Raw genomic sequence first — 14,992 nt, 5'->3', positions numbered from 1 at the left:
AAAAAAAGTATATTTCTTGCTTAATAGAATTATTGATAGAATAATCCTTGCTTAATAGAATCTCTCTGCCTCTGTCTCTTGCTCAGTTAGCTAGAAATCAACAAATTTCAGCCTCATGTCATCATTACTTTCTTTAAAAATTCTTCTCATTTCATATTTCAGTTTCCTAATCTTTATATTAGACTCATAAATTTCCTCTTAGAGTTCTTGTATTCTTGGATATCTATCTTTCTTTTACTTTTACTTTTTTTCCTTTCTGTAATTTTTAAATTGTGAAATAAAACACACATGTGGAAACGTACACAAAACACAAATGTGAAGATTGACACCAAGTAAACACATAATCCTCAGTTTAAAATGTAGAAGAGGAAAAGGAGAAGAAGCCACTGCTGCCATCATGGCATCTCCTGTGTTCCATCCCAGCATCAATCCTCTTCTCTCAAAAGTGTCCATCATTCAAAATTTTATAGTAATTATCTCATTGACATAATTGCTTATTTACTTTTATAGTCTTTCTTTGTTATTATACTAGAGGTACATCTTTAAGTGGGTTTTGAATGTTGAAGTTGTTCTTAGCAGGACAGATCTAGCATTAAGTAAGTTACTTTGCATGTGGTCAAAGAATAAATGGGAACAAGTAGAACAATTGAGTAATCACACTGGCAAATGTGATTTTAAAAAGTACCAGCCCAAGATCAGGCTAATGGAATTTACTTTCAGCATCTCCAGTGTTTTGCCTTTTCTTCCAGGTTTCTAGTATTTTAGGTCCTCCCTTGTTTCCTTATCTACTACTGGGAAAAGTTCTTATATCATCATTTTTTACTTCAGAACAAATGTGTAAACTATAGGGTAAATGTAAATTATTATTCCCTCTCTTTAAAGTGTTTGCATTTGTAATACTTGTTCTTTATGTGTTCGTGCTGATGGAATTTTAAGAATCAGTCAGTAAGGAAAAATGACATTTTGGACACAGAAAGTTTCCCTTGGCAACCTTAATATCATCTGACATTGATATATTGTGATATTGCTTTTAAAAAATGACACTTTCCCTAATTGATGATGGAAATGAGCCTCTACTGGAACTAGTTAGGCTTGAATTCCAGGCCCAGATCTAACTGCATGATCTTGAGGAATTCATTTCAATGTGCTCGTCCCATCATTTGATTAGAGTTGGCTAAGTATCACCATAAGTTTTAGGAGACAGGAAGATAGTGATATAAGGTACTGGCCCTGCCTTCAAAGGACCCTGAGTTAAGTGAGAGACAAGTAAGCAAGCTGCCAATTTAAATATGATATGTGAAAGAAATGCCCAGGGTACACTACAGGAAATCCAAATAAAGTCAAAAGACCCTAACTCAGAGATGAGAGAAGACTTCTTGAGGAGTCAACTTTGAAGGACCTGGAGGAGATAGCCTGGTGAAGAAAGGGAGATGGGAATTCTAGGCAGTGAAAGTACAAGCAGTGAGAGAATGCACAATAAGCTGTACGTAGTTGATAATGTGGTTTCATCTGTAAAGCAGAGTTGAAGACTAGTGGTGTTATCTGCAAATTGGAGTTTATAGAGTAATGTGGCTGAAGAGAAGAATGTGTCTCCTACATTAACCTTGTGGTCATGAAAACAATGGGGAATACTGAAGGCCATTTTAATAGGGGAGTTAAATAATCAAATTTTCAAATTCAAAAGTCTAATCCATCTGCAGTGAGAAAAAAGAATTGGACAAAGTAGACTCAGAATGGAAGACAAAAAAAAGAGTAAGCTTTGAATTCAGTAATAAACTTGGAAAATATATTTGGCAGAGGCAGATGATTAACCCTGTTTTAGACATGTTGATTTTGATGTTTCCAGTAGAGGTTTAATAAATGTTTTCTGTTTGAATGGATGAATGGATGAATGAATGAATGAATGGATGAATGAATGAATGAATGAATGAATGAATGAATGAAGTAGCTATTTAGAGCTCAGGATAAGGTTTCTGCCCCCTTTCAGAGGTGGGACTACCAAACTGGATGATGTCAGCATAGAGATGGTACCTGAAATCATGAAAACAAGTATTGTTTGGGAAGTGAGAAAAGGGATACCAGACCTCCCTTACCAGATAAAAAAGACATGGCTGGGGATATCGAACCCCCCTACAGCAATGTCCTTGGTCCTGATCAGAAAATAGTACTACAGTACCTTCAGTACTGCATTTGTATGCTAAAACCTGAGGTATATTATCCTACAGAATTGCTAAGTTGTTTGTGTGGGTAATGTTGAAAACTCTTACAAAGTGTGCCCAAGAGGTATGAATAAGAATGCCAGTTGCAACAGTGTTTCTAATTTCAAAATATTAGAGGGAAAAAATCTTAATGTCTATCAAAAGAACAAAGATAAGCAGATACATTTTAATACAATTATCAAAGGATATTCTGTGAAACAAATATGTTAGGACTATATGTATCAATATGGAAAGTCTCAAAAACGATATGCATGATACATTTTGTGAGATGCCTATTATTTATAATCTGAAGACATAGAGAACTGTACTATATATTTTATATGGGTATCTACATATGCAAAAATATCATAAAAACATGATAGAAACATAAACTCCAAAATTATGATAGAGTTATTTTCTGTAGGGAGAGGGAAGAAGCATAAGGGTTTCAACTGTACTGTAACATTTTAATTCTTTTTTTAATATTGATTTAGTACATCAAAATGTTAACATTCAATATTGATAAACATTACATCATATTTTTGCAGGTTTTCAAGCTTTATAGATCATGTTCAATATATTCTTCAACTTACTGCATTAACTCACTGTTATGTTTTTGAGATTTATCTGTGTAGGAGTTGTCTTATTATTCCCTGTTCTCTCCAGTATGTTTAAAATACATCATAAAAATATTTTTAAGAAAGTAGGGAGAGGAAATGAATAAGGAAATGCTCAATTACCAAAAAGAATGTGAATCCGGAAAAATTATCTGAGACTTGGTTGATTTTGTTGCAGTTGCTTATATAATAGCTTCACCCTCTGGGGTGTTTGTCCTGGGAACAAATCAGCAGGCTGGTGGTACAGATATAATTCCACTTATACCATCCCTTCAGTCACTCTTCCCTGAAGCTAAGTGGGTCTAGGTGCTCTGGCACATTTCTTATGTGGAAATGGTTTTTGCAATTATCCTCCAAGAAAGGCAGTAGCACCACAAGGAGTCCATCACTTTCTCTAACATAGAATCTTTGTTACCCTCCAATATTATACGTACTATAAAGGAGGGATTGAAAAACGTGTCTGTTATAACAGTGGGTGGTGGATGATAGTAACAATGCTTACAGACGGGGGAAATCAAGGTCAGAAGCTATAGGGTTGACAACCAATGTCACAATAAAGCTCCCAAGAACATGCCCTCTACCTTTAAGTATAGATAAGTAGTAAGAATGTGTCTGCAGTAGAGCCAGAACAAAGCTTTCCTTCAGCTACTTTTTCCTTTGGTCTGTTAGACATATTCTATGTCCTGCTCGTTGGTATGACAAAAGATATCTTTGAGGGATCTGAGTTACCTATCCTTACTCCAGATACTAGCCTACTTGGAGGTCATTAGTAGGGCTGAGAGTGCAAGAAAATATCAAGTTTGGAAGCCATAACTGCCTTAAAATAGGTTGTTACAAAGAAAAGGGAAATAGTGAGTTGTTTTAGGCAAAATCAACTATAGGTGAATCCGGTAGACAAATCATGTTAGTCGTAGTTGACATAAAAGTTTGTATAAATGTATCAAGTTGAGTTTTTAAAACTAATATCCGAAAGGCATGTCTTTTTGGCTATTGATTTTTGGGCTTGGGGCACTAAATATGTTGATTATTTATAATAAACCTTGAACAACCCCATCCCAAACTGTGATACAAACTTAGGGTCATAGATGCCTGCCCTTAGGGAAGATAATACTATTAATATAGAACACTGGAATTCAAATAAGGTGATTTTGCCCACCAGGGAACATTTAGCAATTTAGCAATGCCTGGAGACAGTGGGGAGGGAGGTGTGCTATTGGCATCTTGTGACTGGAAGTCAAGGAACCTGCTAAACATTCTACAATGCACACCTCCCCACACATACATACCTCAAAAGATCATGTGGTCTAACATGTCAATAGTGCTGTCATTGAGAAACCATGATGTAGAACGTAGTGATAGCTAAAGCAAGGTAGGGGTTGACACAAAAGGAATGTCCTAATATTAAGGCTTCCATCACCACAAGGTTAGTATCTTTATTGTGGGAGTATGATAATCAAAATAGAAATCTAATGTATATTACTGTCTCTAGGATTCCAAGGTGGCCCTTTCCTTGGACAAAGTTGTCAGATGCCAACATACTGAACTATGCCATGGGACCATCATGAGTCCTTTTTCAAGGTTTTCACCTAGAGCATAGTAAAAGCCAGGTTTTCATCATGGCCATGGGTAAGGATGTGCCTAACCTAAATACAATTCAATTGCCCATCTTTTGGACTAAATCACCTCAACCGTCATTGTCACCTGGGGTGCTTTGATAAACCTGAATCTTGACTTCCTCAAAATGCATAAGCATATCAGCACCTGCCTACTGCCTATTCCAGATAATTTATCTGTTTAAGCTAAGGATTAGATTCTCTAAAAACCCTGCCTCCACTTTTCACTCTCTAGGTTATGATATATAGGTTATGATACACTCAACTCTGAGAATGTCCTACAATTCACCTGGCATAGGGTAGATTTTTACCCTGGTCTTAGCTGTTCTAAATGGGTACTTTTGCCCTTATTCGTGTGCTCCAAAGGAAACACTAATGCCCAGCTGATTGTTTCCAAAGTAGTTAGCTTTTTCTGTAGTCAGCTTTCTGAACGGGGATGGAGGTCACTTAGGAAGTATTCTCCCAAGCCATGACCTCCCACAATTCTGGGGTAACTGAGTTGGATCACTATTGGTAAAGAGGGGTAGGATAAACAGAATGTGAATTACTGGAAAGATGTAACCATGTTAAGGGACAAGATGAATTTTCTAGCTTTGTTATCACTGTCAGTTACCTAGGCAGTTTGTCCAAAGAAATGAGAGATGAGCTATTACCAGTGCCCAGGGAAAACTAAAAACTGCTAAATGTCTTTCATTGACCTTGAGCACTTTTACACTTTCTTGAGGCATCCAGATGACATAACTATTAAAGTGATTCAACAGTATTTCTTTTTTTATATATTTTTAAAATTTATTTATTTATTTATTTGAGAGAGAGAGAGAGCGTGCACAAGCAGGTAGAGTGGCAGGCAGAGGGAGAAGCAGACTCCCCACTGAGCAGAGAGCCTGACATGGGGCTCAATCCCAGGACCCCAGGCTCATGATCTGAGCCAAATGTGGACGCTTAACTGACTGAGCCACCCAGGTGCCCCTTCAACAGTAATTCTGTCCAAGTTTTTAAATATGTTCCTCTCATGGTTTGCTTAAACGTGATGCTAAAGAAAACCATTTAGAACCTCCACAACTGGTAACTCTTCTGAGGATGGAGTCTAATTATTCATTGATGTAATTCCAAGAGGTCATACACCAACATATAATCTTTGGAAGAAAACTTTGTCGATGAAAACATCAAATTTCAGGACGATGTGAAAACAAAACCAATCATATGGGAAAAGCCACACATTTTTCTTCCAGATACAGACAAGGTCATAGATGCTCAAATATGAACCTCTGTAGTGTCTTTTCACACTACGGAGCTTGTCCAGAAGGTTAGAGATGAGCATGAAAAGGAGAACGAGTCCTCTTAAGTAGTAATTAAACAGAAGCTTGCATAGAGGAGGCAAAGCAAGTGATGAAACACAGCTAGCAGAAGGGCCAGTATTTGTGGAAATCATTATGTCTGAGCTCATAAAGGGTGAGCATAAGCTTGGCTTGAATGTGTGACCCTTATAGTAGATTAGTCATGAGGATTTCAATGAGGTAGGTCAGTTCTTCAACCTCCATACTTGGAAATATCTATTACTGCACGCTGGTATATATACCTAACAGTTATTTAGCACTCACTATGTAGTGGGCATTGATCTAGCACTATACGTACATTCTCTTTTATTCTTACAATAATATCATCAAATAATTTCTAATAGTGTTCACATATTAGGAATGTAAAGTTCACAGTGATGATTTCATTTGCTGAAACTCACATAGTTAATAAGTGGTGGCATAGAGATTCAACTGCAAGAAGGTTGACTCTATAATTCATGGCCTTAATCTCTATGTTGTTTAGTCTATGGAAGGAAGGAAGAAAGGGAAGGGAAGGGAAGGGAAGGAAAGGAAAGGAAAGGAAAGGAAAGGAAAGGAAAGGAAAGGAAAGGAAAGGAAAGGAAAGGAAAGGAAAGGAAAGGAAAGGAAAGGAAAGGAAAGGAAAGGAAAGGAGGAAGGAAGGGAGGGAGGAAAGGGAGAAAGGGAGAGAAAAAGAGAGAGAGGGAGAAGTTTTCCCTAAGTTTCTACACTTATGTAGAAGTCTCTTTCCCAGTGGTTCTTAAACTATTGCTCTGGGGACCCATGAATCTCTGAAACCTTTCAGAGGATATATGAGGTCAAATTATGCATGCAGAAAAAAACCCAATGAATTTTAATGTGATAGTATGAAATCTCATTGATAGTGTTTCACTTTCTATTTTGTAACTAATCTCTAATAAACTACCATTTGTTGAGTTTTGATGTATTGCTAAAGAATACCTACAATTACCTGAAATTTAATTAAAATATTCAGTCACAAGTTGAATACAAAAGCAAATATAAAAATTTAGCTGCTTTTTATTAAACCACATGAGTCAGACACACCGTAGTGTGTATCCATGTCCTTGTAAAATCCCCTACCCTTTGGAATCTGTAACTTTCTCCTAGCCAATAGAATATGACAATGGTAATGGGATATCATTGCCATGATTATATTTCATTATATAAGATTTCATCTTAGACTGGAAAGAGAGACTCCTTTGCTGGTTTTGAAGTAAGATGCCAAACAATGTTTTAAGAGAACCACATGGCAAAGAATTGTTATGAGCTCTAAAAGCTGAGTGGCCCCAGCCAACAGCCTACAAGAAAATAGGAACTTCTGTCCTGCAACTGCAATGAATTCTGCCAACAGCCCAAATGATCTAACCCCCTTGAGTGTCCAGGTGGGAACGTATCTCAGCAACACCCTGATTGCAGTGCTGTGAGACCGTAAGCAGAAGGCCCAGTGCAGCAAGGCCTGGCCTTCTCATCCACAGCACCTGGGAGGTAACAAATGCCTGTTGTTTTAATCCTCAGAGTTTGTGGTAATTTATTATTCTACATAGGAAACCAATGTACCACATATTAAAGAAATTTGTAAAAAATATATTTTTTCATATTAACATGTAATAAGCCCATTATTCTTACTCACAAATGAATAAATAAACTCTTAAGACATTTTTTAAATTTTAATTTCTAACAAAAAAATACCAGTAAATATAACATAGGCAAAAGCTCTCTGGGACTTTTCATTGTTTTAACAGTGTTACGGGGTCCATAGACTAAAAATGTTGAGAACCACTGCTCTATCCTAACTTTTAATTTCACTTTCCAGTATTTCCTTACCTTCCCAGCACAAACAAAGTCTAGCCATAAAGGAGTATTTCTGTTTCCTAATATGCTGAGTGTTTTCAAGTTTCTGTGTCATTGCCAACATTGAATCAATAATCCTCTTCCTGTCTTTGCCTAGTGAAGTCCTGGTCATCATTCAAGGTCAAGTTCATACCTTACTTCCACTTCTGAGCTTAGAAAGCTGAATAAGGTAGTCATTAAGTACACAAAGACCTGAATCGCCCCTACTTCCAGCCACATAACTTTGTACAAAGTACATAATCTCTTGGGGTTTCCGTTCAGTATTGCGGCAAGAAGGTGTAAGTCAATGGGGAGCTGTAAAAGTTAGTTGATACAGGCCATAGTAATTGGGCTATAATAACAAAGTAAATAAATCTACAATAATGATGAAAGATAATTGTTTTTAAGGACTACATACTAGAAAGAGTTTTACATGACTTATATTATTGGATCCTCCTAAAAATTTAACTACAATTAATGCCCATTTCACAAATGAAGATTCTGCGATTTAGAGAGTTGAAGTATCTTGCCCAGATCTCACAACTAGTGCTCTGACCTCAGAGCCAAGCTCTTGACTGTGATACCCTCTAATGTAGATCACACTTTATGTAGACTTCTATCATAGCACTTACTTCATTATCTTTTCCTTTTTTCTTTTAGTTTTGTTTGTTTTGCTTCTCCACTTAAATTGATAAATCATGAGCTACTCTGTTCTGTCAGGATGTCTTCTTCAGCCTTGCAACCTCACTGCCTATCACATGTCCCTATTTTTTTTCCTTCATGACATTTAGTATACACTAATTATGTACTTATTTCCTTTTTATTTTTGTCTCCAGAGACAGAAACTTTGGCTCTTCTTTCCACTAGATTTCCTTAGTGTCTAGAACATTTCCTAACATAAGTTAAGCATTTGGTAAATATATGTGGAATGAGTAACAATGCCTGATACAAAGAAAGAAAGAAATTGATAGCTGTTAAATGCTGCTGTATGAAATTGATCCACCACAGATATGACAATCTAGGCTTTCAACATCTCCCATGTTGTGTTTCATGACCCAACATGTATTTCTGCAATCTTTCCTCAAATTTAGAATGCCTTTCCTTGTCCTTTCTAATTAATTCATGTACATGTTTTGAGATGCAGATTAAAATTACACTCTACTTGAATCTTTTTCTTAAGCATTTCAACATATGACCTGTTCCTTTGATAATCATCCATGTTAGGTATTCATTTATTAAAAGTAAAATTTCCTGAGCATTTAATTCTAGACATAGGCCTGAGAATGGAACATGGGAAAAGAAAAAGGGCTTTTTTTAGTTTCTGCGCAGCAAGAGAAACAATCAACAAAATGAAAAGTCAATCTATGAAATAAGAGAAAATATTTGTAAATCTAATAGCTGATAAAGAGTTAATATCTAAAATATATAAGAAATTCATACAACTCAACAAAGAAGTCAAATTATTCAATTAAAAAAATGTGCATAAGACCTCAATAAACATTTTTCTGAAGAAAACATGGACATAACCAACAGGTAGATGAATAGGTGCTCAACGTCACTACTCATCAGGGAAATGCAAACCAAAACCACAATGAGATATCACGTCACAACTGGTGGAATGGGTGTTATCAAAAAGACATAGATAAAAAGTGCTGAGGAGGATGTGGAGAAAAGGGAACCCTTGTATGATGTTGGTGGGAATGTAAACTGGTCCAGGCACCATGGAAAGCCATTATGGATGTTCCTCAAAAATTAAAAATAGAACTACCATATGATCCCACAGTCCCACTTCTAGATATATATCTAAAGGAAACAAAATCACTGTCTTGAAGAGATATGTGTACTCCATGTTCACTGGAGCATATTCACAATATCCAAGGTATGGAAACAACCTGAAGTGTCATCAGTGGATGAATGGATAAAGTGTGACATACACAATGGAATATTATTGAACCTAATCAAAGAAGGAAATCTTGCCTCTTGGAACAAATAGATGAACTTTGAGGGAATAATTCTAAGTAAAATAAGCCAGACAGGGGAAGACAAATACTGTGTGGTTATTACCTATATGTGGAAACAAAGAAACAATAGTCAATCTTATAGGAACAGAGAGTAGAACGGTGGTTGCCAGGGGCTGGTGGGAGGGTTAGAATAGGGAGAGGTTGGTAAAGAGTACAAACTTCCAGTGATAAGATGAACAAGGTCTGAGGATCTAATGGTGACTGTAATTTGTTGTATAATTGAAATTTACTAAGAGAATATATCTGAAATGTTCTCACCAAAAATGTGTGAGGTGATGGATGTATTAATTAACTTGGTTGTAGGAATCATTTCACAATATATACATAGAACATCATGTTTTACACTTTAAATGTATTACAATTTAGTTGTCAATTGTTCCTTAATAAAGTTGTCTTTCTCTCTATATAATATATATTTACCTATATATTTAAATATATATATTCAGTTTTATTGATATATATACATACATGTGTGTGTGTATTCCTTTGGATATATATATAATAATTAATAAATTAAATCACTTTCGCAAAGAGATATCTACATGTCCTTGTTCATTGCAACCTAAGTGTTCATCAGCAGATGAATGGATAAAGGAAATGTGATATTGTGATGTCATCAAAATGGTAAAATAGTTTTCTACCATTTTCTCCTCAAAGAACACTGATACAGACAATCACCCATGAATAAGAATGCCCTGGTGGAAGTCCAGGAGCCCAACAGAGAACTTACAGCACACTAGTAGAGGGAAAAAAAATCCCAGATTGGAAGCAACAAAGAACGTAAGAGGACCAGTTTTACTTTATCTGTGTCACCCCTCCTTCAAGATGGCACAGCTCAGTTCCAGGAATGAACTTCTTAGCCTGTAATTTCTCCCACAGGGGAAAGTGAGAGCATGTGAGTGAGCACGAGCTTTCACCAGCAATGCAAACCTGCACTGGCACTGCCAGAGACCCACTCCCTGCCCATCCAAAATACTGAGGTGTGCTACATGAGTTAGAGACAGAGGATGGCTGGGAGAGCCATAGTTAGGGCTCTCAGAAGGCAGCAGAGGAAGCCATATCCTATTAACCACTTTGCAGATTCTATCAGAATACATGTCAGTGGGCTTCTGGAGATGCATCCCTGTAGATCCCTGCCATGGGCACCCCCAAAGCCCCCATGCATTTCACTGACACATATGCCCCAAACCCAGCGGCATTACTCTGTGCTTGTTTCTGAGGGCAGTGAGAGTGAGACATTGTAGACAGCTAGTGAGAAAATGCAGAAAGTTGGATGGACTGCAAGATTGGGTGAAACCACACAGACTTGAGGATTCAGCACTACCCTAGGGAAAGCAAATGGGAGTCTGTCAGAACCCAGACTGTCATACCCAATGGCCTAAAAAAAAATTTATATACATAATGAGTTGTTTCTCCCAGAAACCTTTACAAATTTCTAAGATTTAATGATATATGGAAATGGGAACTCATTTTACAATAATCACATTTGTTTTGATAAGAGTATTCTATACTTACTCATACTTTGCCCTTTTGTTCATATTTTTTGTATATTACTTTTTTCATTTATCCAAAAGGATTTACTATAAGGAAAACTGATTGAATACTTGTTGGATTTACAGAGAAATGAAAGGTATGGACCTGCCCTGAAGTTGGCATCAATCTAGGGTTAGGTAAAGGGATATAAATGAAATGCAAAGAGAGTACTGAAGAAAGAGCAATTTTTATGTTTGTGAAGAAAGAAAAGGGAGTAGGGAAAGGAATTAATATGAACCCTTATCTCTCATGCTAAAAGAAGATCTCCACCGCGGGGAGCAAATGAACAGGCATTTTAGTGGCAGGGTAAGTAAAATTGCTTACTGATATTTCATATAGAGAAGCCCTAAAAGTTAGGTAACAATCCATTTAGAATTTTATACCATCTTTTGATGGTATCACATGCCTAGCATTTAGTTACTTAATTAATCTGAAATGGTCACCTTTCTAAACCAGAGGGCAATTTCTATACCCCACTCCTGTCCCCTTGAAGAAAACTCACTAATATTTATGGCTGAGAAAAAGTCTATCCCAGAAAAGAGGTTATTTATAATTAGGTCTGTCCTACCCAGTATCCAGTTAATTTAATATTGTTACTCTTTGTTTTCTCCTTGCTGGGTCCTAGATTTTAAATAAAAGATAGCTTTGGTGACCTCAATAGATTTGTGTGGTCCAGGATCAGATCTGATAAATAATATATGCTCAGAGTATCCATTATTAATTTTCACTACCAGCAGTAAACAATGGGAGCCTAGCCTCAGCTCTCCTGCCTCTTCCACTGAAGGCAGTTAGCTCATTCCACAAGGTGTTTTCTGAACTTCATCTGCTCTTTTATATGTATGTTCTGAGATGCTTTGATTAGGAACCTCATCACAAAATGTTTTTGCATTAGGCCCTAATGGAAGTCCCAGCATGCTATTTATTCCCTACCAAATAGAGTTTGTTAAAATGCATTGTGCTGCAGCTTGCTGGACAATGTTTGGAGAAATAGTACATCCTTCCATAAAACCGCAAAGCATGCAGTCCAAAGCACAAACAAATCTCACTGTACTAAAATCCCACTCTTCAATCAACACTGTATTCCAGCCTGTCATATCTCTACAACAGCTGCAGAGGGAATAACTCTTCTATAGAGGTTTAAGGTTTTCTTTTAAAGTAAGATGTGTGTACAAGTGACTTGCGGAAAAGAGAGCAATAAAACTCTGCAATCTTTTCCAATTTTCTCTCTCCATATTTAATGGTGCCTGCATTTCTATAGATGACATTTAATATTTGAAAGGGCATAATTTCTTTTGGTGCGCAGAGTTTCTGTTATGGTTCTGGCAGATAGAGAAAAATTCATATCTCTACATGTGATCTGCATGGAAATCTCTATGTGATAGATGTTTCTCAGTATTTAGATGTTTCTCAGTACCTCAGCTGGATCTACATAAATTCTCTATTCGGTATTTCTTTATAGGCCTGTAATCACTCATATTAACCAACAAAAATTAACCAAACACTCTAGAGTTGAAAGTCATTAGAGAAAAATCTAGTTTGATGCTTTCCAAATTGTGTTCTCTAGAGACCAGGCATTTGGTAAGTCACCTCAGGGGCAGAGGGAGCTGTGTAAGAAAGGTTGTGGGTAGCCTTATTTGCTCAAGCAGACCAGCTCTGCTTGGAAAAGTTTCATATGTTAAATCTTTCAGTAAAATTTTGTTAAAAATAAGATTTTGTTTATTTAAAAGAAGCAACAGTACAAGACTACTGAGTTCAGATTATTTATTTTACAAGTGGGGAATTTTATGTAAAAGAGACCTGAGATGGCAGAAACTGAGCCTTTGAACTGCTAGTTCAAACCAAGTTCAAACTGCTAGTTAGAACCAAGTCCAAAGAATCAAGACAGGAAAAAACAAAACCAACAAATCTTGTAGTGACCATAAAACAGAGAACTTTTGCTAGAAAACTTGCATGAAGTGAAGTAAGACTGAGCTCCATTTCTTTCTTTCTTTTTTTTTTTTAATATTGTATTTATTTATTTGAGAGAAACAGAGTGAGTGGGAGAGCAGTAGAGGGAGAGGGACAAGCAGACTCTGCACTGAGCATAGAGCCTGAGGCAGGGCTTGATTCCAGGAACCATGAGATCATGACCTGAGCCAAAATCAGGAGTCAGACACTTAACCGATTGAGCTCCATTTCAATAGCTACATTGCTGCAAGTTCCTGCACCCCATAATTTGCTCCTTGCCTAATGTAAAGATAACCTTTTAGTCTTCATTTGATTAATGGCTAAGAGAAAAGAGATCTCAAAAATGTATCACTCTGGCAAAGACTTTTTTTAAACTTTAAAATAAATCTTGATACTTTGTATTGATTTATTGGGAGCACATTATGGATTTATAGGAAGAGCTCTTCGAAAACACTCTGGACTTACATCTTTTTTTTTTTTCCATTTACAAATTTGTTTAAAGCAGAGAATTCTATTATTCCTTCTTATAACTCCTATCAGGTATAGCACAGAATGGTGCATGCGTGTGTGTGTATGTACATGTATATACATATATGAATGTATAAACACACATAATATGTATGCAAGAGTAAAATGCTGAGTAGATAAATAAATCTACTTCTTGATCCTTTTCTCCTGAAGGAATTATCAGCTTTAGTTCTTTATAAACATCCTGAGTTACATGCAAGCAAATGATATAATTGTGGAGTATTGAATTGTCTCAACTGCCTAATTGAGTTAATCAACATTAAATATCTGTTGAAAAGGCATAAGATACTCTTTCAAAAATCAGAGAATATATGAAGAAGTCACAGGCCTGGCACTTGCTCTCAAAGAATTTGTGACCTATAGGAAATTGTTGACAAATGACAAATGCTGATACATAGCAGTGTCTCCACAACTTTGCTGCACGTGGAACTCACTTGGGAATCTTTAGAAAATATTGATGCCTGGTAATCATCCCCAGTTATGTACATATATGGGGTACAACTTGAGCACTACTGGTTCTTCACGTACCATAGGACACTCTTTGCCAGGGAATACCACATTCTCTGTCGTTACTGAGTCTTTGTCAAGGATGGAAACACAAGACTTCACCTTTGGTGCTCTAAACTTCATTCACGCATCTGCAGTTATTAGCAATTCATAGCATTCAGTGGGGTCATTTACTTCTATTAGAAAGAATAAGTTAAAATAGCCACTTAAGGGGCGCCTGGGTGGCACAGCGGTTAAGCGTCTGCCTTCGGCTCAGGGCGTGATCCCAGCATTATGGGATCGAGCCCCACATCAGGCTCCTCTGCTATGAGCCTGCTTCTTCCTCTCCCGCTCCCCCTGCTTGTGTTCCCTCTCTCGCTGGCTGTCTCTATCTCTGTCGAATAAATAAATAAAATCTTAAAAAAAAAAAATAAAAAATAAAATAAAATAAAATAGCCACTTAAGCTAAGACTTGGAATTAGCTCATAGCTGTTTTCAACCCCTTTTTGCCCATTAGAAACATCTGAACACTTCTGAGACATTCTAATGTAATGGTGCTCAAACTTTATTACATATTCAAATCTACTGAAACCAGAAGTTCAAACCCATACTGATTATACCAGAATGGAGCTGGGAGCCAGATCCACAGATGATCCCAGTGTGTAGCGAAATTTGAGAATGACATTTCTAATGCCTGAGACCCATACCCAGAAGTTGTGATAAAGTTGTTCTGAGACAGGGAATGGGCATGAAAAGTTTTAGAGGTTCCCCAGGGATTTCCAATATCCATTCAAGTGAGGAAACTACTGAGTTAGAGAAGTTGCTCAAATATAGCTGTCTACTGGAATCGCCCACACAAAGAGAGAGAGAGAGAGATTTTTT

Source organism: Ailuropoda melanoleuca, chromosome 4 (assembly GCF_002007445.2).
Source record: "Ailuropoda melanoleuca isolate Jingjing chromosome 4, ASM200744v2, whole genome shotgun sequence".
Taxonomy (NCBI): domain Eukaryota; kingdom Metazoa; phylum Chordata; class Mammalia; order Carnivora; family Ursidae; genus Ailuropoda; species Ailuropoda melanoleuca.
Note: the sequence above shows the minus strand (reverse complement) of the source record.